Below are 23645 nucleotides of genomic sequence, written 5' to 3'. Positions count from 1 at the left end.
TTTTAAATGTGTAGCGTCTTGCCGGAACAAACAAAAAATTCGTTATATGTTGCTAAATGATATTTTAATGCGCACAACAGTATACATATAGAGTCAAAGAAAGCGTAGTTCAGAGTTAACACTTGAGCGTGAAACCCATTCAAGCTGTTATTCAGAATGTTCTAGGTGACAACAGAGCCTAGAGTCAAGTCTTTTGAGCAATAAATAATGTCTTTGTCTTATTTCAGCGTCACCAGGTATGTTGTAACAGGGCCAAAGAAACTGTCACACTGGAAGATGTGTGGCAGTGAAGAAGGAGAACATTAGTAACTGTACACAGAGCGACGTCTGCCAAGATTTGCGAAGGAACTACCCGCTAACCTATGTGAGGGAATCAGAGCTGGGCAAGACGAAACCGCAGCAGATGCAGCGAAGTAACGAGTACGAGTACTGAACACATACAGAAACGCAGTGCAATGGCAAATAATTTGCTGTAAAGCAAAGCCATAAGAGCCACTTTACAGTATTTAATTTTGCGATCGGATGGGTGTTTTTTTCTGTTTATGAGGTAAGTGGCTATCGTTTCACGAATTCAGATACCTCACCAAGCACTCAATAATTAAACTGTATATGCGAGTGTGTGTGTGTGGGGGGGGGGGGGGAGTGGCAAATAGGGTTTTTAATTGTTTTTGTTTGTGCATTTTCTTGTGCTACGAAAGTTACTGCACTGTGTTGTGTACTTGCTAATATAAGAACATGTGACGAATTGATTACAGGCAGTGTATTTTGTGTTGTTTTGGAGGGAATTCAGCCAAAGCACTGGCAAATTATTTTGTCAAATTTTCTTCAGGGGATTTCGCCAAAATATAGCCACTGAGCGAGTGCAGTTGACACTGTAAGCCAGTTCCGTTCCGTTCAGTCGGCTGCTAAATACGCTGAAGCGTCAAAGAAACTAGTGTAGGCATGCGTATTCAAATACAGTGATATTTAAACAGGCAGAATACGGCGCTGCTGTCGGCAATGCCTTTATAAGACAACAAGTGTCTGGCACAGTTGTTAGATCGGTTACTGCTGCTACCGTGACAAGATCAGGATTTAAATGAGTTTGAACGTAGTGTTGTAGTCGCCGCACGAGCGATAAGACACAGCATCTCCGAGGTAGCGATGAAGTGCGGATTTTCCCGTACGACCACTTCACGAATCAGGAATCCGGTAGAACATCAGGTGTCCGACATCACTGTGGCCGGAAAAGATCCTGCAAGAACGGGACCAACGACGAATGAAGAGAATCGTTCAACGTGACAAAAGTGCAACCCTTCCGCAAAATGCTGCAGATTTCAATGTTGGGCCATCAACAAATGTCAGCGTGCGAACCATTCAACGAAGCGTCATTGGTGTGGGCTTTAGTAGCCGAAGGTCCACCCGTGTACCCTTGATGACTGCACGACACAAAGCTTTACGCCTCACCTGGGCCTGTCAATAGCGACATTGGACTGTTGGTGAATGGAGACATGTTACCTGGTGGGACGCGTCTCGTTTCAAATTGTATCGAGCGGATGGATGTGTACGGGTATGGAGACAGCCTCATGAATCCATGTACCCTGCTTGTCAGCAGCGGACTGTTCCAGGTGGTGGAGGCTCTGTAATGGCGTGGGACGTGTGCAATTGAAGTGATGTGGAACCCCTGATACGTCTAGATACGACTCTGACAGGTGACACGTACGTAAGCATCCTGTCTGATCACCTGCATCCGTATGTGTCCATTGTGCATTCCGACGGACTTGGGCAATTCCAGCAGGGCAATGCGACATCCCAAACGTCCAGAATTGCTACATAGTGGCTCCAGGAACACTCTTCTGAGTTTAAACACTTCCGCTATCCACCAAACTCCCGAGACGTGAACGTTATTGAGCATCTCTGGGAGCCTTGCAACGCGCTGTTCAAAAGAGATCTCCACCTCTTCGTACTCTTACGGATTCATGGACAGCCCTGCATGATTCATGATGTCATTTCCCTCCGGCACTACTTCAGACATTAGTGCTCTTGTGGCACTCCTGCGTGCCCTACACGATAGTAGGTAGGTGTACCAACTTCTTCGGCTCTTCAATGTAGTTAGTCAGTATGGATGATTGTTTAGAAAACGCATAGGACGGTGTGCTAGGAGCGAAGACACCTTTAGTAACAGATTTAATAGCGATGACCTACCTCGGTAGCTGATTCGAGCAGGCTAGATTTAATTTTGTAAAATCTGCACGAATTAAGCAAATCTGTAGCAGAGATTTCAGAGACTAGGCGCGCTCAGGAAACTATGGGCAAAGAACAGGCATTATATGTAAATTGAAGGTGGAGGGAGAGGCGAAAGGAAAGGGAATGGATAAGTGACGTCAGCTGCACCGGGACATGACGCGGAATCAGCGTCGACGAGTGAAAATGTGTACTGGACAGTGATTCGAACCAGGGATGTCCTGCTTACTAGGCAGTTAGGTTAACCTCTGCACCACCCGGGACACAGCGTTTACCACACCGGCGCGTACTATCTCGGTACGCCTCACGGCGAAAGAAGATCGACACTGTATTGGGAGGTATCCCAGGACTTTTGTCACCTCAGTGTAGTACTTTCCGGACCTTTGGACTCTCAGGGTACGCATGCTTTTTAGTGCTACTGTCTCCTGTTTTCCATCAAATGTACCTTTTAGTAGCCCCTTCTTCGCATATAAGACGGCTTGAGCATTTCTAAGACAAACCCATCCTAGGAGAAATGAAACACATGAGAGCGGATTGATAGTCACGTTGTGTCTGAACATGCAAATGTGCCATGTGAACTCCAGAACTGCTTCCTTAAAGGTTTGCTTCTCTTTCCCACATCATCTATGATTCTGACTTTTGATAGCGGTAACATCGGTAGCGGACCCTTTTCTATCAGTAAGGAGTTAAGTGCCTTTTGGCAAGGTGCGCAGATTACTTCCAGAATCTAGAAGAGCAAGTAGTTCCCTATCCCGAATCACCACCAACACCACCGTCTTGCACTTCTCAATTGCTTCCTCCTTGTCTCCCAATAATACTGCTTCATGCACCCTTCTGTGACAGCTTAGCATCTGAATATGATGAATTAATAAGCAACCAGTTGTATAAAAAAATTTAATTTCTTTACCAGTTTCGGGCACTTAGTGCCCATTTGCAGGAAGTTACACTTGTCGCATAATTGTCGGGTGTCAACAATGAAGTGCATACAGTAAAATGCCGTGGTCATATATGAACAAAGCTAGTACTAGTAGTTCACAGTGTCGGCACAAAAGTAGTACTAGTTTTGTGCAAACAATGTGAACTGTGTGACCATGACACTTCGCTGTATGCACTTTATTGTTGTCACTCGCAAATACTGAGACGGGTATAACCTTCTGCAGAAGGGCACTAAGTGCCTGAAACCGATAACGAAATTAAACGTCTTTTATGTCACTGGTTGCTTATTATTTCATTATATACGACTACAGTTGCTGAGGATGGATAAAATACTAATCTGACTATGTTATGACACTTTTAGTCCTGTCGTTTCTGAATGGAGCCTTTCAGAAACTAATCCCTGTTTCCCCTATACTATGATGAAGGATCTTGCACTTCAGTTGATGAGGATGGATAAAATACTCGTCGGAATACGGTATGACACTTTTTTGTCCTGACATTGCTGAATGGAGCCTTTAATAAACTAATCTTAGTTTCAGCTATTATGTGGTGAAGGCTCTTGCACTACTCCTGACCCTCTGTTTTGCTCACTCGGTCTGGCTCTTCCATCTAACTCCACAACGCGCATACACTCGTTATTCAGTTCATTTCGGACCCTCCCCCACAAGTGGTAATTTTTAAGTTGCGAGGACAGTCAACTTCTTTCGTCAGCCAGCCTCTGTCCTGCCATGTCATCGGCGCGACATGATCGATTCCCTTCGCTAAGAACATCTACTGTAGCGCTGCAGCAAGATGCGCCACACTAGAGGCCAAATGGGCTTCATGGGTCTATAGGTGGTTTGGGAGACGGGGATGACGTTGTGGAAGAGCTGCAGACAAACAAGCAGTGGATGTAAACAGTTCTTTATTAATTTATTTAGATGGGACAGTCATTTAGAAGTGCTCTCACCTCTGACGCAATTTGGTGTTCTCCCGTAATGTACACTCCTGGAAATTGAAATAAGAACACCGTGAATTCATTGTCCCAGGAAGGGGAAACTTTATTGACACATTCCTGGGGTCAGATACATCACATGATCACACTGACAGAACCACAGGCACATAGACACAGGCAACAGAGCATGCACAATGTCGGCACTAGTACAGTGTGTATCCACCTTTCGCAGCAATGCAGGCTGCTATTCTCCCATGGAGACGATCGTAGAGATGCTGGATGTAGTCCTGTGGAACGGCTTGCCATGCCATTTCCACCTGGCGCCTCAGTTGGACCAGCGTTCGTGCTGGACGTGCAGACCGCGTGAGACGACGCTTCATCCAGTCCCAAACATGCTCAATGGGGGACAGATCCGGAGATCTTGCTGGCCAGGGTAGTTGACTTACACCTTCTAGAGCACGTTGGGTGGCACAGGATACATGCGGACGTGCAATGTCCTGTTGGAACAGCAAGTTCCCTTGCCGGTCTAGGAATGGTAGAACGATGGGTTCGATGACGGTTTGGATGTACCGTGCACTATTCAGTGTCCCCTCGACGATCACCAGTGGTGTACGGCCAATGTAGGAGATCACTCCCCACACCATGATGCCGGGTGTTGGCCCTGTGTGCCTCGGTCGTATGCAGTCCTGATTGTGGCGCTCACCTGCACGGCGCCAAACACGCATACGACCATCATTGGCACCAAGGCAGAAGCGACTCTCATCGCTGAAGACGACACGTCTCCATTCGTCCCTCCATTCACGCCTGTCGCGACACCACTGGAGGCGGGCTGCACGATGTTGGGGCGTGAGCGGAAGACGGCCTAACGGTGTGCGGGACCGTAGCCCAGCTTCATGGAGACGGTTGCGAATGGTCCTCGCCGATACCCTAGGAGCAACAGTGTCCCTAATTTGCTGGGAAGTGGCCGTGCGGTCCCCTACGGCACTGCGTAGGATCCTACGGTCTTGGCGTGCATCCGTGTGTCGCTGCGGTCCGGTCCCAGGTCGACGGGCACGTGCACCTTCCGCCGACCACTGGCGACAACATCGATGTACTGTGGAGACCTCACGCCCCACGTGTTGAGGAGTTCGGCGGTACGTCCACCCGGCCTCCCGCATGCCCACTATACGCCCTCGCTCAAAGTCCGTCAACTGCACATACGGTTCACGTCCACGCTGTCGCGGCATGCTACCAGTGTTAAAGACTGCGATGGAGCTCCGTATGCCACGGCAAACTGGCTGACACTAACGGCGGCGGTGCACAAATGCTGCGCAGCTAGCGCCATTCGACGGCCAACACCGCGGTTCCTGGTGTGTCCGCTGTGCCGTGCGTGTGATCATTGCTTGTACAGCCCTCTCGCAGTGTGCAGAGCAAGTATGGTGGGTCTGACACACCGGTGTCAATGTGTTCTTTTTTCCATTTCCAGGAGTGTAGTTTCTCGTAGCAGTAGTTGAGGCAATGTAGTGCGTGGGATGCACACACTGCCAGAAAGCGTCGAACTGAGTTGCTGCCGTAGGCACATCGAGCTGAGTCGACAGCGGCAGCCAAGCACTGGTTGCGGCCCCGTAGCATCTTCTCCATTGTGGCGGGTAGCTAATTACCCAAAGTCTAGCTCCTGAACCGAAGGTTGGAGAGCAGCGGTGGGTGGATGGCAGACTTTGGCAATGGCGGGTGGTCCTACAGAGGAGGTGGCAAAGTATTGGCTGCCAGTGGCGCCGATGACATGGATGCGGCAAAGACTTCAAGGCTGCTGCTGATGCAGTCTGGGCACAATTTCTTTTCCCGGCTGATAGAAGTTGAATATTGCTCGCCAGTATGGGATCCATACCAGATAGGACTGGTAAAGGAAATAGAGAAGACTCAAGAAAGATGACACGTTTCGTCACAGATTCTTTTAGTGACCACAAAAGCATTACAGAGATAATAAACTAACTCCAGTGGCAGACGTCGCAAATGTGGCATTCTGCGTCTATTATTAAGGTTCCGAGAGCATACATTTCTTAGAAGAGTCAAAAGACATATTGATTCTTCAGTTTCTCCCGGTGTATTTCTTGCTCGAACAATCCACGGGTGTACTGCTCGTCCACAGTGTCGAACGGGCACAATATTTCGGCGATCAGGCATGTCGCCATCGACGCGGCTCTCAGTCGTTAAGTGAAAGCCGTCGGCCACTCCGCTGTCAGTGGTTGAGAGATAATGCCTGAAATTTAGTATTCTCTACACACTCTTGACAGGGTGGAACTCTGAATATGGAATTCCCTAACGATTTCCGAAATGGAATGTCCCATGCGTCTAACTCCAACTACCACTACGTTTTCAGAGTCTGTTAATTTCCGTCGTGCGGTCATAATTACGCCGGAAACCTTTTCACGTGAAACACCTTGAAACACGTATGTAACATAGCAGCGATGGCGAGGCATTGTAGCATCTGTGACCAGAGAGTTTGCGCTTGACCGCGCGAGTGTTGCGAGCGGTTCTCAGTCTGTCAGTCAGTCGTTGCGAGTCTGTAGCTCTGTCTAGTTGAGAGCAGTACTCTGTCAGTAGTCGTCGCGTGCAGTACGCTAGTAGTCGTCATGCAGAGCGGTCGGTCAGTGGTAGCAGCCCAGTGCGGTTGTGTGATGTAGTCTGTCGGCAACACTGGTCAAGATGCTGAATAAGGTATACTGTTAATTAAGATAATCATCGGATAATGTAAAGTTTATTTATTGTAATTAATTTTCAACAAGTGCCCCCAATAATAATTTTGATTTCAAAAGCAATTTTACATAAAATTTTTATTTAATTGAAGTAACTATTTCGTTCCACTTCCCTTAAAGAAAAGTTTCAGTTTTCAGTTAAATAATAAAAAAAAAGGAATATTATTATTTGCAATGCAGTTCCTCCGAGCCGTGCGCAAGAATAAGAGCAGAAATTTGACTAGCTGTTACAATGAGGTAAGAATTTAATTCTGATTTTTGCACAGGGCCAAAGACCGATATTTCGGTGTAATTGAATTAACATTATCGGTGAGATTTTGTTGTCACTGAATTGACTTTAATTTTTTTGTGAAGAGCTTACACCAGAGTCAGATTGCGAATTTCACATTTTTGTTGCCATTGTCAGTACCTCTCATTGTGGGCGAGGTTACAATTAGAGCAATGTCCATTAGGATTTCTAAATAATATTGTCTTTATATTTAAAATTTTTGTGGGGAGGTTACACTCGGCTCCCATTTGTATTAAGTATTGTCGTTCATTTACTTTTAAATTTTTGTGGGGAGGTTACACTTGGTGACACCCAGTCCAGGATCGAATTTCGTTGAGAGTCTTTTGAGCAACAGTCAGATATCTGCTCTTATTTGCTTAGATATAATTAGGATTTGACGCAACGCTTTTACTAATCTTATGACTTTCTTTCTACAGGTCAACGGCAATTCGTTGCTCTGTTGTATTTGTGTGTTGCTTTTGCATTGTGCTTATTTGTTTTGTGAATAATTGTGACTATTGCAAAAATGCCGCGAAAGACTGTGAATAGTGTATCGCGAAGTATTGTGAATGAAATTACCGACTTAAACAACGTGACCGATAGTAATTGTGATACGCAGCGTAATGATGACAATCCTGCGTTCACTAACAATCAGTGCATTCCAACCACTAATGATGACTTTTGTCTTAATGATGAACAAACGAACTCGGTTATGTCCTCTGTTGATTTGACGACAATCGATGACGCGGGACGCTCTCTTGTAATGAGCGCTGCCCAGCCTAACACAACCGATTTACTAAATTCACGTGACGAACAGACAAATTTGTCTAATGAAAATGAACAGATCACACAAAGTAGGACGGATTTATTTAATTCCGGAACAGTGTCTGACAATGTACATCCGACTGATAAACGTTTTTGTAAATTACAGAATGACCAAATGGTCACGGAAAGCGAGACAATTCCAGATCCACCACTAAACAGTACAGATAGTATATACGTTAGTTCTGACTTGGTACGAATTGTGACAAGATTGCTACAACAGCAAAGTGAGAAATTAGACAATATTTTCAGACGACATAGGGAAGATAACAAACACTTAAATGAAAAACTTGACAATAATGACGAAAAACTCAAACAACAACTTGATGAAAGTTTCGACAACCATTTCAAACAACTTAGAGAAACAATTGATAAAAGTTTCGAACTCACAAGCGAAAAACAAGACGACCTTAAAGAACAGAACAAACAAGTTAGTGAGCAGATTACAGCTGTTACCGGGCAATGTCAGGACATTAAAGAACAATTACGTGTGAATACTAGGACTTGTGCTAATAACAGTAATGAAAAAGTTGGCACTGTTGCACAAGAATTAAGTAGCACACGTGTAGGCACAACAGAATCACATAAAGACGAGATTATTGCAGTCACCGAACAATGTTCAGCAAACGAAACACAGATACACGAAATTAATGCAGTCACCGAACAATGCTCTAAAAACGCAGTACAGATTCGCGACGAGATTAATTTAGAATCAGTGGAAGTTTCACACACTCCGAATACGGTAGTTGACGAGAAATTTGCACGACAGAACAACCAAAATGTCGAAAGCATTAAAGTAACAGAATTAAAGACTATTTCAGTCACCAACACGTCACAGAATCCGCCACGTTGCGAGCATTTATCAGAGTCACGCAGCGTGTATAATGTGAACAATTTACAGAGACTACGCGACTTAAAATCTGAAAAGCTACGTAACTTGAAGTACGAAATGACACAGACAAACAGATTCACACACAAACCCGAACGTGTTTTCAAATTCAATGACGAGAACGTAGATTACGAGCAATTTTTATCCGCCAGAAAATGTAAAGAATTTAATAATGACAGAACACAGGTACACGCTTTGCATTGTATACGACAATTTATCTTTGTACTTTCACCGCTATTACCTGTAATGCAGAAACTAGCTTTGAACCAGAGGCGACAATTTGCTATTGTATTTTCATCAGCATTACGTATTATGCAGAAACTGGAATTAGCAAGAATACAGCGATTTACTTTTGGAATTTTACCGCCATTGCCTGTAACGCAAAAGCTAAAAATTATTTGCAGTACGTAATTGACCTCAGGGGATTCATTACGCTTTAATGAATATGTGCCGTAGCGAGCATAGGGCCCCGAGCTGTAGTAGTACTGTTTCATCTTTAGTTTTCTGCACTGCTGCCTTCTCTTCTACTATCCTTTATATCTATCAAAACTGCTCTTTAACTATTGCTCTACGTAGTATTAAGAAACGAGTAATGAAAACCCTATGTGACAAACTTTTACCGAATGTGACAATTTTCAGTAGGCACTCCCGTAATGACAACTACCGCCGTAATTTTAATTACAGATAAAATCGTAATCATCAGTATGTGTAAAATTATTAGTAACAGAAACCACATTTTGGTAACAATAGACCTTTTCACCACAATAGCATGAAAGTCAGCCGCTTAGCATACGTAACCAACAATGCAGTCTACAAGGTCAACCAAACTTTAATGTTTCGCCGCGTGCACGTATAGTCCCAGCCCCAACAAATAGTAACGCATGGCAGCAAAGAAACAACTACGTACAGACAACACTATTTCAATTCGTATCGCAATGCGCCGTATAGAAATTACTATCATGACAGACGTAAAAATGATGAGCACAATTTTCAGCGTACATTTAATAACAGTCGATCTTATGAGCAGCAACAACAAATAATCATGAATGGAACAGACAATAGGTGTCATCCATAGCGTAACACGTCAGTAAGAAATAACAGAACAGTTCATATAGTGGATATGCCACAACATTCTCCCGTAAATAATAACACATACGATAGATTTTAACCAGATACAGCACAGATTGCATATTCCAGTAACGTAAGCAATAATTTAGACACGCAGAATCTTGTTCACGAAAATGTTATTAATTTTGACGCCATCCGACACACGTTTGCATTAAGGACAGAATTACGACGTACGTAGACGATATTCTTATCGCAGAAGCTAACTGGTCTGAACACAATATGATTCTTGAACGTCTGTTACAAACTTTCCATGCACAAGGACTTACAGTTAACCTCAGTAAATCGCATTTTGGCAAAACTCTTATATAAAATTTCTTGGACACGTAATTTCAGCAGAGGGCATTGCACCTGATCCGGAAAAGCTTCAAGCTCTACGTGACATCACTGTTCCTACAACAAAAAACAATTACGCAGTTTTTTGGGCTTAATTAACTTTTTTCGCAAGACGTTACCTATCCTCATTTGCAGCAACAGGTCAAAAGCAAATAGTGTTATGTCTCAACAATTAATTATCGATCCCAACGTAATGCATTGCTAACAAACAAAAAAAAAAAAAAACCCAAATAGTGATACCAGTTTGAGAAAATTCTGAATAATACTGATCAACTCTGAATAGTATGTCACTTCAGTAATGACTTCTTAATGAGACAAAAAAAAAGTATATATATAAAATAATGCTTTGTCACTAGCTAATAACTGCCACTGTTTATTGTAATGAGACTACTTATAATGCCTGTGATTATTAATACTTTGATTGTAATTAGCTGATTTTTAATAATGACTTCGTAATGATCTGAATAATACTGAATGATGAACTATGTTTGGTTCTATTCAATACTTGCTGGCCACTGAGTGCCAATAATTAATGTCACTCCACGAATTGTTATTAATTATGCCATTAATTAGCTCTTGTTTTCAATGTTCATACTTTGTTATTGGAAATGAATGTGACTGTTTCATAATGCTTTGAAATTAGGAAAAGGCTAATGATTCTTACTACATTGAAATGACAAATGATTAATTAACTGACACATAATTAATTAACTATGCTATACTTTGTAACCGGAAAAGAATATGATTCTTACTATATTGAAATGACAAATGATGCTATGCTTTATAATTAGAAGGCTAATGAATCTTAATTACTGTTTAATAATGCTTTGTAATTAGGAGAAGACTAATGATTCTTACTATTGGAATGACAAATGATTAATTAACGACAAATGATTAATTAACTGTAATTAGGAAAAGGCTAATGATTATTATTGGAATGACAAATGATTAATTAACTGTAATTAGGAGAAGGTTAATGATTCTTAATTATACTCTGTAACTGGAAAAGAATGTGATTGTTTCATAATGCTTTGTAATCAGGAGAAGGCTAATGATTCTTACTATATTGGAATGACAAATGATTAATTAACCATGCTATACTTTGTAACTAGGAAAAGAAGACTACTGATTCTATGTAAAACAATTAATGAACATTTTTCTGTAATACTGCATACTTGGTACAGAAATGTTCAATAACTGGGCTATGAATGCCGCAAACTACTAATGAAGACTGTAATTGTCAATATTATGTGACTTAATGTCCTTCACCTCATGAGCTAACTACCCTGAATTACTGCAATGTCCATTTGTCCTGTTTATCCCAGTGATCATGGAGCACTATATTTGGTTTTGCACTAATTCTACGTTGGTGTGCCTTGTAAGAGCGTGGTGTTGACACGACATGCTGTCCACCACCGTGAGCGATGAAGACGTTATTATGGTCCCACTGTTTGGTATACCTAATGTACTGCCAAAATGAAAACATGGAATATTACTACGACAATTCAGTGTCTTGGCTACGCTGATAAATTCTGATGGGAAAAGAACTTCAAATTGTGTCACTTGGTGTTGTACTTCTGTGGAAAGATATGGACTTTCAGAACAGCTGTGTGCAATCTAAAGTGCTACAACCATGATGCAATCCTTCCCTTTCCTATCCTAATTCTTGTCACATAAGGAAAATAATTTTTTTGGTTAACATCATTTATGTTCATGGGTTATACATTTTTTTAGATTTGCTGAACTCCAGTGTGAGTACACTTATGTCACTGGTGGACATGATTTTTTACCATTATGTTTATTGCGAAAATGCTAAAGACATTTTTTTTTTGATTTGTTCTGAAGTACAGTATATGCACACTCTTGTCTTTTATATTGTATATACATTTTTATTTTTAAAGATATGTTCTGAACTACAGTGCATGTGCACTTATGTTAGGTGTTAATATGTTTTCTACTGAACTTCAGTGCCTGTGCATTTTTCTCATTTTTCAATATGATTGTACTCATTCCGTATATTCAATACTTCAATGCGTATGCACTTATGTCATTTGTTACTCATTGTATATACATTTCATCATTTACTGATATGTTCTCAACTGCAGTGCATGTGCACTCATGTCACTTGTCAACATAATATTTTTTGCCAGTCTGTTTATTTGTTCTGAATATGCTAAAGAATTTTTTCAGTGCCTGTGCACTTTGTTATCTGTCAAATAATTTGTATATACATTTTTCTGATTTGCTACTATGTTTTGTACTCACATTTTGTCTTTGTCTGATATATTTTGTACTTAGTGCGTGTGCACAACGTTTAATTCATGTACTACATCTAAATATTCTGTAAATTGTAGAAGTTTATTAATTAATTAAAAATTTTGCCGCGATTGGCAAGTCCAAATGACTCACCATCGCTGCCAAATTTTTGCCCCCCCAGTGGAGGGTTATGAAACACGTATGTAACATAGCAGCGATGGCGAGGCATTGTAGCATCTGTGACCAGAGAGTTTGCGCTTGACCGCGCGAGTGTTGCGAGCGGTTCTCAGTCTGTCAGTCAGTCGTTGCGAGTCTGTAGCTCTGTCTAGTTGAGAGCAGTACTCTGTCAGTAGTCGTCGCGTGCAGTACGCTAGTAGTCGTCATGCAGAGCGGTCGGTCAGTGGTAGCAGCCCAGTGCGGTTGTGTGATGTAGTCTGTCGGCAACACTGGTCAAGATGCTGAATAAGGTATACTGTTAATTAAGATAATCATCGGATAATGTAAAGTTTATTTATTGTAATTAATTTTCAACAAGTGCCCCCAATAATAATTTTGATTTCAAAAGCAATTTTACATAAAATTTTTATTTAATTGAAGTAACTATTTCGTTCCACTTCCCTTAAAGAAAAGTTTCAGTTTTCAGTTAAATAATAAAAAAAAAGGAATATTATTATTTGCAATGCAGTTCCTCCGAGCCGTGCACAAGAATAAGAGCAGAAATTTGACTAGCTGTTACAATGAGGTAAGAATTTAATTCTGATTTTTGCACAGGGCCAAAGACCGATATTTCGGTGTAATTGAATTAACATTATCGGTGAGATTTTGTTGTCACTGAATTGACTTTAATTTTTTTGTGAAGAGCTTACACCAGAGTCAGATTGCGAATTTCACATTTTTGTTGCCTTTGTCAGTACATTTGATTGCAGGGAGGTTCTTCTTGGGTCCCATTTATTATTATATTTTGTATTTAAATATTTCTGTGGGGACGATATTGCTTCTTGGCTCCTTTTCTATTAAATATGTCCTTTTAAAATTTTGTGGGGAGGTTACAACCTGAGTACCAATGACAGCTCCGTTAGTGCACTGACCTTTCATACCTTGTGCATGTGATATCACCGCCATCTGTATATGTGCATATTGCCTCAGTGTAGAAGGGACCAACGTCAATTAAGCTAACACATTTCAGGTCCTCGGCTGTAAACAATGGTAAGGTACAAGTTGGTTGTTTCGAGAAACTGGACAGTATAGTTTCAATAAATTCTCATAAATAAGATACTTCAAGTACATCCATTAAACTTTTTTATTCAGATAAGTCGTTCTTTTCAACTATTTTTAAAGACGTACTCTTAAAACCGTAAATTCGATCTAAACTTTTATTCTTAAAAATACGCCAATGGTTACTTAACGTTGCTTACTTGCAAACCGGATGCACTTAACATCAGTTATCATTGACAAACTATGTTTAGTTGCCAGGCGGATCAACGAAACATTGTTGTGAAACTTTTCAAAAACACAAATTTAAAAGGCCATCACCTGTTTTTGAAATATTGAAGTATGACAACCTCAAAAGTAATCTACGAGAAGCGTTAAATAAGTAATAAAAGACATATTTTACTCGTCAATTTCGGCTGATAAAATGTGGAATTTGTTCTGGGACATCATGGAATATTGCCGTTTTGACCAGTATAGTTTCATGAAGTTGCGATAGGTGGCGGCGCTAAACGTAGCCTTCAAAGTACCGTCTGTAACGGAGTTTCATCGAGTTGTGTTCCTTGACGGTGGAAGTTGTCCTCACCAGTGCAAGTATCAGGTATTGTAAACATACACGACAAAAAAATCGATGATTTTGAGGAAAGTTAAAATATTAGTCTCACCTGAATCTTCTTTCATACTATATACTGCCGGCGGGAGTGGCCGAGCGGTTCTAGGCGCTACAGTCTGAAACCGCGCGACCGCTACGGTCGCAGGTTCGAATCCTGCCTCGGGCATGGGTGTGTGTGATGTCCTTAGGTTAGTTAGGTTGAGCCATTTGAACCATTTTGAACTATATACTGTTGCGAATTCATTCGTACTTTTAGAGAAAACTGTTTGATTCAAGTCAGTTTGTCACCTAAGAACGTCAATAATTATTTTGTCGCACATCCATGTAAAATCAAGAAAGACGTCATGCTGCCTCAGCAAAATCAGAGGAAGGAGAGATTTCAGTATCAGTCGCCATCTACATACATCAAGTAGGAGAGGCTGCTTTGCATATATTCAAAGTAATTTTTTTTTGTTCCTGTACATCCGTTGCACCGATTCTTAAAAATTAGTTCCACCGTTCTGCGTCACTAAAATGAGCGTTAACTAAGAAACTTACATGAATTTTTATTTAACTTCTGGATATTAGAATTCTTATCTACGCTATTAACACCTTAAAAATTCCGCAATTATTTGTACAATTTTTGTTCTCCATTAAACAGAGGAGCTTCTATAAAATGAACTTCAAATAGCTACAATCCATACTGTTGGCGGTAATTACTGTTACTACATTCTGCGTCTGCACGTATATGTAACGCATGAATGGGGTCTGTGCAGACACGACTCTGTGCGTAAATGCGTACATCGTTGCAATTAAGCCGGCCGTTGTGGCCGAGCGGTTCTAGGCGCTTCAGTCCGAAACCACGCTGCTGCTACGGTCGCAGGTTCGAATCCTGCCTCGAGCATGGATGTGTGTGATGTCCTTATGTTAGTTAGGTTTAAGTAGTTCTAAGTCTAGGGGACTGATGACCTCAGATGTTAAGTCCCATAGTGCTTAGAGGCATTTGAACCATTTTTTCGTTGTAATTAGAAGTGCTCAAAGTCTCAAAGTTACGTGCTTCTGCCTATTGTGTGTTTCTTTATGCTATTGGTTTCTGGGTTCTGTTTGGAATGTATACTTTAACAATCGCACAGACCAAATCAAAAAAGTCCAATTGTTAATAATTAAAATTTCTAAACCTACTTAGCGGTAGGATTAAACTTAAAGTGCATTAATGCGCCGTAGTACAGATTTATTTCCACTTTTATGTAAAGACAAAATACAGATAAACATTCGTGTATTTAACGTTGTATTTCGGGTACAACAAACTCGCCATTACCCCTGCATATTTAAGCAATATCCGAGACAATAAAAAAAATAAGTATTAGGTATTCTGTTATAATCAGGACGAATATCTTCGTTCAGTATAAAAATATCTGGTTGTGAAGACACAGATGACAAAAACATTCACGAATTGTTTATTTAGTGCTGCCACTGCACCTGTATTTGAGCAAGTATGTGACGGCAAAAGTAGTGAACAGTGTGTTTCGTGAAGGAAGAGAGTTAACACGAGGCTATGGAGGAGCCCGTTACCACGCACACTGATGCACTGAAATAGGTTAATCTGTTATTAGAGTATGCATGGCGAAATTTGTTTGACTATGCCGATGCTTTAATTCACCGGAATGTGAGAACCGTCATGAATAACAATACAAAAAACAAACAGAAAATATTGACGCTATTTCACAAATTGAATTGAAAGAAAGTGATAATGGAGTGCAGTGCTTTAAGTGCAATTTTGTAAATAAGCTGTCAGTTTCCGGCGAGTAAGACTTAAGTAATTCAGTGATCTTTCAAATTTGAATTCTGATAAGTTTTTAAACATATTAACCAATAAATGCCGGTAAAGGCATGTGTTTATTGTTCACTGGTTATTCGCGCAGTCCGCATAATTCGGATAACAGTTTGTTGTAGCCGCTATACATAACACTATCTAAAAAGGCAAACCTTTTTGCTTGTTTAAGTAAATTTTATGCTTGTTTTGGATGAATCAGCTTCCAGCTAAACTACACTGAGTAATCCTAGATTTACATAAGCGTTTCTTTGCTTTTTATGCCCAATTACATGAAATTAATTGGTTAAAATTACATTAGCTAAGAACATTTTATCTAAGAGATGAATAAACGGTTCAACCGTATATTAACTGTTGCAGATTCACATTATTGATGAATAACGGCATTTTCCCGTTGTTGTAAGCATCATCCAGACTATTTTTGTTATGTATGTGTGGTGTCTTCCTGGGATCATAGAATAAGGAATGTTAACAACTTCTGCTAAGCATACACGTCTTATTTTGGCATCTCTTTGGGAGAAAAAGGCAAAACTGGGCACTACCTGTTGTATGGAGGTGTTGCAGATCCGCTCTCGAGGCTTGCTATAGAGGAGAAAACAGGAAACTGAAATTTGGTGTACCTAGAATTTTTCAAGATCCAAAGAGTCACCTCTCCAACTGCTATTTCTGTGTTGCTCACTTGTCTCATCATAAGAGGGGCAAGAAAACCAATGTTTTTTGCAAATCCACGCTTGCCATCATCTCTTAAGCCCTTCCACACGGATGGGCGCTTCCTATTCCTCCTCTTCCAGTACTGAAGGAGCGTGAAGATAGCAGTCAGTAGTGAATCAAATAAAGAAATCAACCACGAAGAAGACTTCACAGAGGATGAAGATGCTACACCTCTCTATCCCACCAAAATGAGATAAATGACTTGATCAGGGAACTAGGACTTACAAAATCCAATGTAGAAATTCTACATCGAGACTAAAGCACTGGAATCTATTAGGAATGAGCTGCAACATATTCAACCAGAGGAAACACCATGAAACTGTCTTATAATGTTTCACTCTGATGGACAAACTGTGCTATTGGGTTTAACTATGATCCGAACGACAGACAACTCTTCATTGATACCTCCTGCAAGAGTCTGAAAGCTGTTCTCCTCCATGATGGAAGCAAGTATCCCTCAATTCCAATCGCTCATTTGTGTCACGTAAAGTACTGTTACTCAAGTGTTCAGCATCTCCTTCAGGTGGTAAAATATGCCGAACATCAGTGGGATGTAGTCGGTGATTTCAAAATGGTGCATTTTTGATGGTATTACAAGGAACAAACACAAAGAATCCCTGCTTTCTCTGTGTTTGGGATAGCAGGGATACATGCTGACATCTTGGGACTATTGAGTGGCCACTGAGGATGGAATTTGTGGTTGGCCAGAAAAATCAGAAATAGGAACCCTTGCAAACAGGAAAATTTTCTAATGCCTCCCCTTGATACTAAGCTTGGACTCCTCAAGCAATGTGTAAAGACATCAAAGACAGTGAAGAAAGCGTTCCTCAAACCTTCAGAGGCTAAAATAAAGGGTGGAATTTTGTTGACCTCCCCAAGGGAAAAAATTACTTCGTGGTGATACACTCATCAGCAAGCTTTTACTACTTCAAAGAAAAGCCTGGGAGAGTTTCCCGGATGTAGTGAATGGTTTCCTAGGGAATCGCAGGGTGGAGAATTATGGGGATATGGTAGGTCTCCTGAAGAACTACAAAGCGGTGGGCTGTAAAATGTCTCTTAAGTTGCCTGTACTCCACTCGCATCAAGATGCTTTCGAGTCTCATATGGGTGCACATTCAGAGGAACACGCCGAAAGGTTCCATCACAACTTATAACTGTTTGGAAAAAGGTACAAGGGCCAGTATATTGAGCGAATGCTGATAAACCCCTTAAGTTATTTGATTTTCAAACAGCTGAGCAAAACTGAACGTACTCAGACATTTCTCTCTTTACTTATTCGGATCATCACTAAACTGACACACAATATTTTTTAGCGCAACGCAATCTGACTTTCAATAATCCCTACAAAAGAATAGCCCTGACTAACAATAACCTATACCTTTCATGAATCACTTACCTCACAAAAATCTTCGTTACTCGAACTACTGCAATACAGCGAGCGCCAATACTGCCAGCTAAATAAAAGATTCTAATTACCCAAGGCACTAACTACTTATAGGCATAGTTAGCAAATGAGAGATTTTGATAGAGAACAAACAATGTATTTACCTTAATAATATTCAAATATATCAGTTCATGACATCCAGTCTTACAAATTTACTGTCTCTGATGGACACACGTCCAGATCATGCACTCTCAAAACTCTGCCATCTCTCTCCCCACATCCATCGCTGCTGGCAGCTCACCTCCAAATGCGCAACGCTACGCACTGTTAACAGCCAACTGCCCAACACTACAATGGCGAATATTCCAACAATGCCAACCAGCCACAGACTGCACACAGCACAGCCAGTGATTTTCATACAGGGTGCTAGGTGACATTACCAACATAAAAACCTAAACAGCCTACTTACATGGTTACATCCAGGAACTGATCAGAGAGAGTGATGCAACTTGCGAGAGGAAACTAAGGTAGGCAACACATTTTTAAGCACACTGTACATATTTAGTAAACATTTTGATGTACTTTAACACTTTGCATGTTTATTGCATTAACATTTCTTCAAACATTGTATTTAAGAAATTCTTTTGTTTCATGCTTATATGTAAACGAACATTCGTTGTTCAAAATAAATACACTTTCCTAATATTAACAAAATCGATGCCATTCCCTAAAAATAATTTCGACAAGCAAAATTGGATTTACATTGTGTTTTAAACATATTGCATCAGAAACAACAACGAAAACAACTTATAAAAATCTTGTTACATGGTGATCGTTATTCAGTAAATGGTCTCTACGTGTTCCACGGGACTTTGGTGGTCTTTTCTGACACGACGAACTGGAGCAGTATGATGGTGTAGGAGGCTATGTTGGCCGCCATGCTGGTCAGCAGCTGGGCGTCCACGGTGAAGAGCGAACACGCGCTGAACGTGACGGGGTTGAGCCGGACCTGGCGCGACAGGCGCCGCAGTTGCTGGGACACCTCGTCAGTGCAGTGGTCTGCGAGCACACGAGAAATCACAGTGGGTAGTCAAATATACGTAAAATGTGTAAACAATGCTCTGGCCTATCAGCTCCCCAGTCCTGAATCGATAGGAGTCAGAAGGCTTCGCCCGATAGACATTTTTTAAAACTGGTGCACCAGCGAATGGGACGGAAATTGGTGGATGTGATGTACATTTACAGATAAATGAACACAATTTCAGAAAAACTGAATGATTTACTCAAGACAAAGAATGTCACAAACTCTGCGAATCAATTCTTGCTCGAACAGTCCACGGGCGTACTGCCGGTCCGTAGTGTCCATCGGGCACAATATTTCGGCGATCAGACATGTCACCATCGTCAGGTGCGCTGACGAACTGAGCTCCTGAGGCGGACTGCAGTTTTAAATCCCCTCCCTTCACGAGACGTTCTCTCCGCGGTCCGCGCCCGCGCGTCAGCCGTTGGTGGGACGCTGGCGTCCGCGTCTGTGGTGGCGTCGGTGTAATTGCCTCGTCCGCCCTAGTCGCCCATTCGTTTCCTTTGCTGAGCGTCTTTTTAATTAGACTCAATGCTGGTTCCCATTCCATGCCGCGGCTGTAGCCGCAATCTCTGTTGATGAATCCGTCCCTGGTACGAATTTCGATAGCCTCTCTAACGACGCTGTCCCAGTATTTAGATGTCTGTGCCAAGACGATGGTCTGTTGGTTGTCCATTTCGTGATTTTCGGACAAGCAGTGCTCTGCGACCGTCGACTTGTTGGGGTACCCAAGTCGAGTGTGCCTCTGATGTTCTCGGCAAAGTTCTTCGACGGTGCGCACTGTCTGTCCAATATAAGTCTTCCCACACTGACGCGGAATCTGGTATATGCCGGCCTTCCGCATACCGAGATCGTCTTTGACACTTCCCAATAATGCTCGAGTTTTATTTGGTGGGAAAAAGACGGTTCCTACTCGGTGTTTCCTCAATATTCGTCCTATTTTCCCCGATAGTGCGCCAGTATACGGTATGTAGGCAGTGACTATCTCTTTCTGCGTACTTCTTCCGTCTCCTCACGCTGTACTGTAGAGGTGGGGCGGAAAGCGCGTCTGATCTGCCATTCTGAGTACCCGTTTTTCCGGAATACAGTTTTGAGGTGTTCCAGCTCTTGGGGCAGACTCTCTGCGTCAGAGATGGTGCGCGCCGTGCACCAATGTTTTTAGCACCCCATTCCTCTGAACAAGGTCGTGGCAGCTATCAGCTTGCAAATACAGGTCGGTGTGCGTTTTCTTCCTGTATACCCCGTGGGCCAGGGTGCCATGCGGTCTTCTTGTGACCATGACGTCCAGGAATGGTAATCTTCCTTCTGCTTCGGTCACCATAGTGAATTTGATGTTCGGATGTGGAACTCAATAACTCTTTGGTCTACCTCTGGCTCTTACGTAAGCAGATGTCCGGCTTGGTATTCATTGATGGAATTGTTGGGAGTTCTCCTGAGGGATATAGTGCCAAATTCCGTCCAATCGGCGAGTTAGATCCTCAAAATCACGAGCTGATTGGAGGGCCCTGCTCAGATGGGGAGAGATCCACGATCTTACTGATCAAGGTAGGGGGTGGAAAGCACGAAGACAAGCATTAGAAGCTCTCGCCGTATGCGAGTGGGCACTATCTTGTTAAAATGTAAGTCCAGGGAGGTTCGCCATGATGGACAACGAAATGAGGCGTAGAATATCGTCGAGGTACCGCTGTGATGGAAGGGCGTCCTGGTTGACAACCAAAGGTGTCCTGCTACGAAATGAAATGGCGGCACCCCACACCATCACTCCTGGTTGTCGAGCCGTATGGAGAGCGACAGTCAGGTTGGTCTCCCAAGGCTGTCCAGTGCGTCACCAGACACGCCTTCTCTGGTCATCCGAGATCAGTTCGAAGCGGGACTCATCACTTAAGAGAATTACACTCCAGTCAAATATACTTATGCTCACAAATTAAGGATAATGCTGATACATGGTAAAACAACGCTCTGGTGGGCGGTTTGTGGGTTTCAGTCACCTCGAAGTATGTCGATGCGGTGCATTTGACGTGAGGTCGTCGCACGGTGGCGCTGGCAGCAGTCCACATACGCAGAGGTGTGTTGGTGCATGTCAGAGTACGGTGCAGCGAGTAAGTGTGCAGACGTTTTCAGACGTGCTAATGGTGACTGTGTGTTGAAAATGGCTGAAAGAACACATATTGACGACGTTATGAGGGGTAGAATACTAGGGCAACTGAATGCTGGTCAAACACAGTAGGTCACAGCACGGGCCCTCCGTGTGCCACAAAGTGTGATCTCAAGATTATGGCAACGATTCCAGGAGACAGGAAATGTGTCCAGGCGCTACAGTACGCGGCGTCCACAGTGTACAACATCACCAGAAGACCGATATCTCACCATCAGTGCCCGCAGACGGCCGAGGAGTACTACAGGTAGCCTTGCTCGGGGCCTTACCGCACCCACTGGAACATTTCTCTCCAGACACACAGTCTACAGACGACTGAACAGACATGGTTTATTCTCCTGGAGACCTGCAAGGTGCATTCCACTGACCCCTAGTCACACGAGAGCCCGTAAAGCCTGGTTTCAAGAACACAGTGCATGGTTATTGGAACAGTGGTCCCAGGTTATGTTCTCGGACGAGTCCAGGTATAGTCTGAACAGGATTCTCGCCGGGTATTCATCTGGCGTGAACCAGGAACCAGATACCAACGCCTTAATGTCCTTGAAAGGGACCTATATGGAGGTCGTGGTTTGATGGTGTGGGTTGGGATTATGATAGGTGCATGTCTTTGACAGAGGAACTGTGACAGGTCAAGTGTATCGGGACGTCATTTTGCACCAGTATGTCCACCTTTTCAGGGGTGCAGTGGGTCCTACCTTCCTCCTGATGAATGATAATGCCCGGCCCCACCGAGCTGCCATCGTGGAGGAGTGCCTTGAAACAGAAGATACCAGGCGAATGGAGTGGCCTGCCTGCTCTCCAGACCTATACCCCATCGAGCACGTCTGGGATGCTCTCGGTCGACGTATCGCTGCACGTCTTCAAACCCTTACGACACTTCAGGAGCTCCGGAAGCACTGGTGCAAGAATGGGAGGCTACTCGCCAGCAGCTGCTCAACCACCTGATCCAGAGTATGCTAACCCGTTGTGCGGCCTGTGTTCGTGTGCATGGTGTTCATATCCCATATTGATGTCGGGGTACGTGCGCAGGAAAGAGTGGCGTTTTGTAGCGTTATGTGTTTCGGGACGGTTTTCTCAACTTATCACCGATACCGTGGACTTACAGATCTGTGTCGTGCGTGTTCCCTATGTGCCTATGCCATTAACGCCAGTTTTGTGTAGTGCCACGTTGTGTGGCACCACTTTTCGCAGTTGTCTTTCTTTTATGCACATGAGTGTAGATTTCAGGCCACAGACGTGCCTGGAGACGTCTTGGACAGCGGTGGGATGCTAACCTAACTGTCGCCCGCAGTACGGCCTGTAGTGATGGTCTAGTGTATCATTTCTTTTCAAGCAGGACCCCTCCGGTTGTCATCCGCAGCACCCTTGCAGTACGGCGGTATGTCGACGGTATTCTACCCCCCATTTTGTTTCGCTTCATGACAAGACGTTCTGGGCTTACCTTGCAGCAAATTAACGCCCTCCAGCCAACGGTCAGATTTTCTTGTGCTTGTCTCTGTGCTTACAAAATCTTACCTTGACCTGCAAGGTCGCCGGATTTCACCGTAATTGAGAACGTTTGGAACTTTATGGGCAGGGCCCTCATGAGCTCGTGATTTTGACGATCTAACGCGCCATTTGGATAGAATCTGGTACGACATCTCTCTGGAGAACATCTAAGTACTCTGTCAATCAATACAAAGCCGAAGAATTGCTTGCTTAAGGGCCAGAGATGGGCCAACGTGTTATTAACTTGCCGAATTTGGGAAGCTCTTAAAGTGTACAATGACCAAGACTAGAATTCCAACCTAGAGCAGATTTTAAATCTACATCTCGGGTGGGCTATTTCAATGCATATCCACCTGCAAGCGTCAGTGTAAAACAAGAGATAGAAAAAAATTACTTTTAGTTTTAAGAACAAAAAGTTATACAATAAAAGGAACAAACTTTCGTGTTTTGTCCTCTAAAATTAGTGTGAAAATGTACTCAATCTGTTCCTAAATGGACAGATTTTCAGACGAGCTTGCTTTTCATAAAAGATTAAATTCAAGGTAATTCTGTTTTATTAACCATTATTGTTTTATTTAGACATTCCCATTCACTGTGGTCTACTGTACATTTTTAAGAACTTGTACAACAGTATTGTTAGTTGCATTGTCAATTTTACAAATCTCAATGA

Source organism: Schistocerca piceifrons, chromosome 5 (genome assembly GCF_021461385.2).
Source record: "Schistocerca piceifrons isolate TAMUIC-IGC-003096 chromosome 5, iqSchPice1.1, whole genome shotgun sequence".
Lineage (NCBI taxonomy): Eukaryota > Metazoa > Arthropoda > Insecta > Orthoptera > Acrididae > Schistocerca > Schistocerca piceifrons.
Note: the sequence above shows the minus strand (reverse complement) of the source record.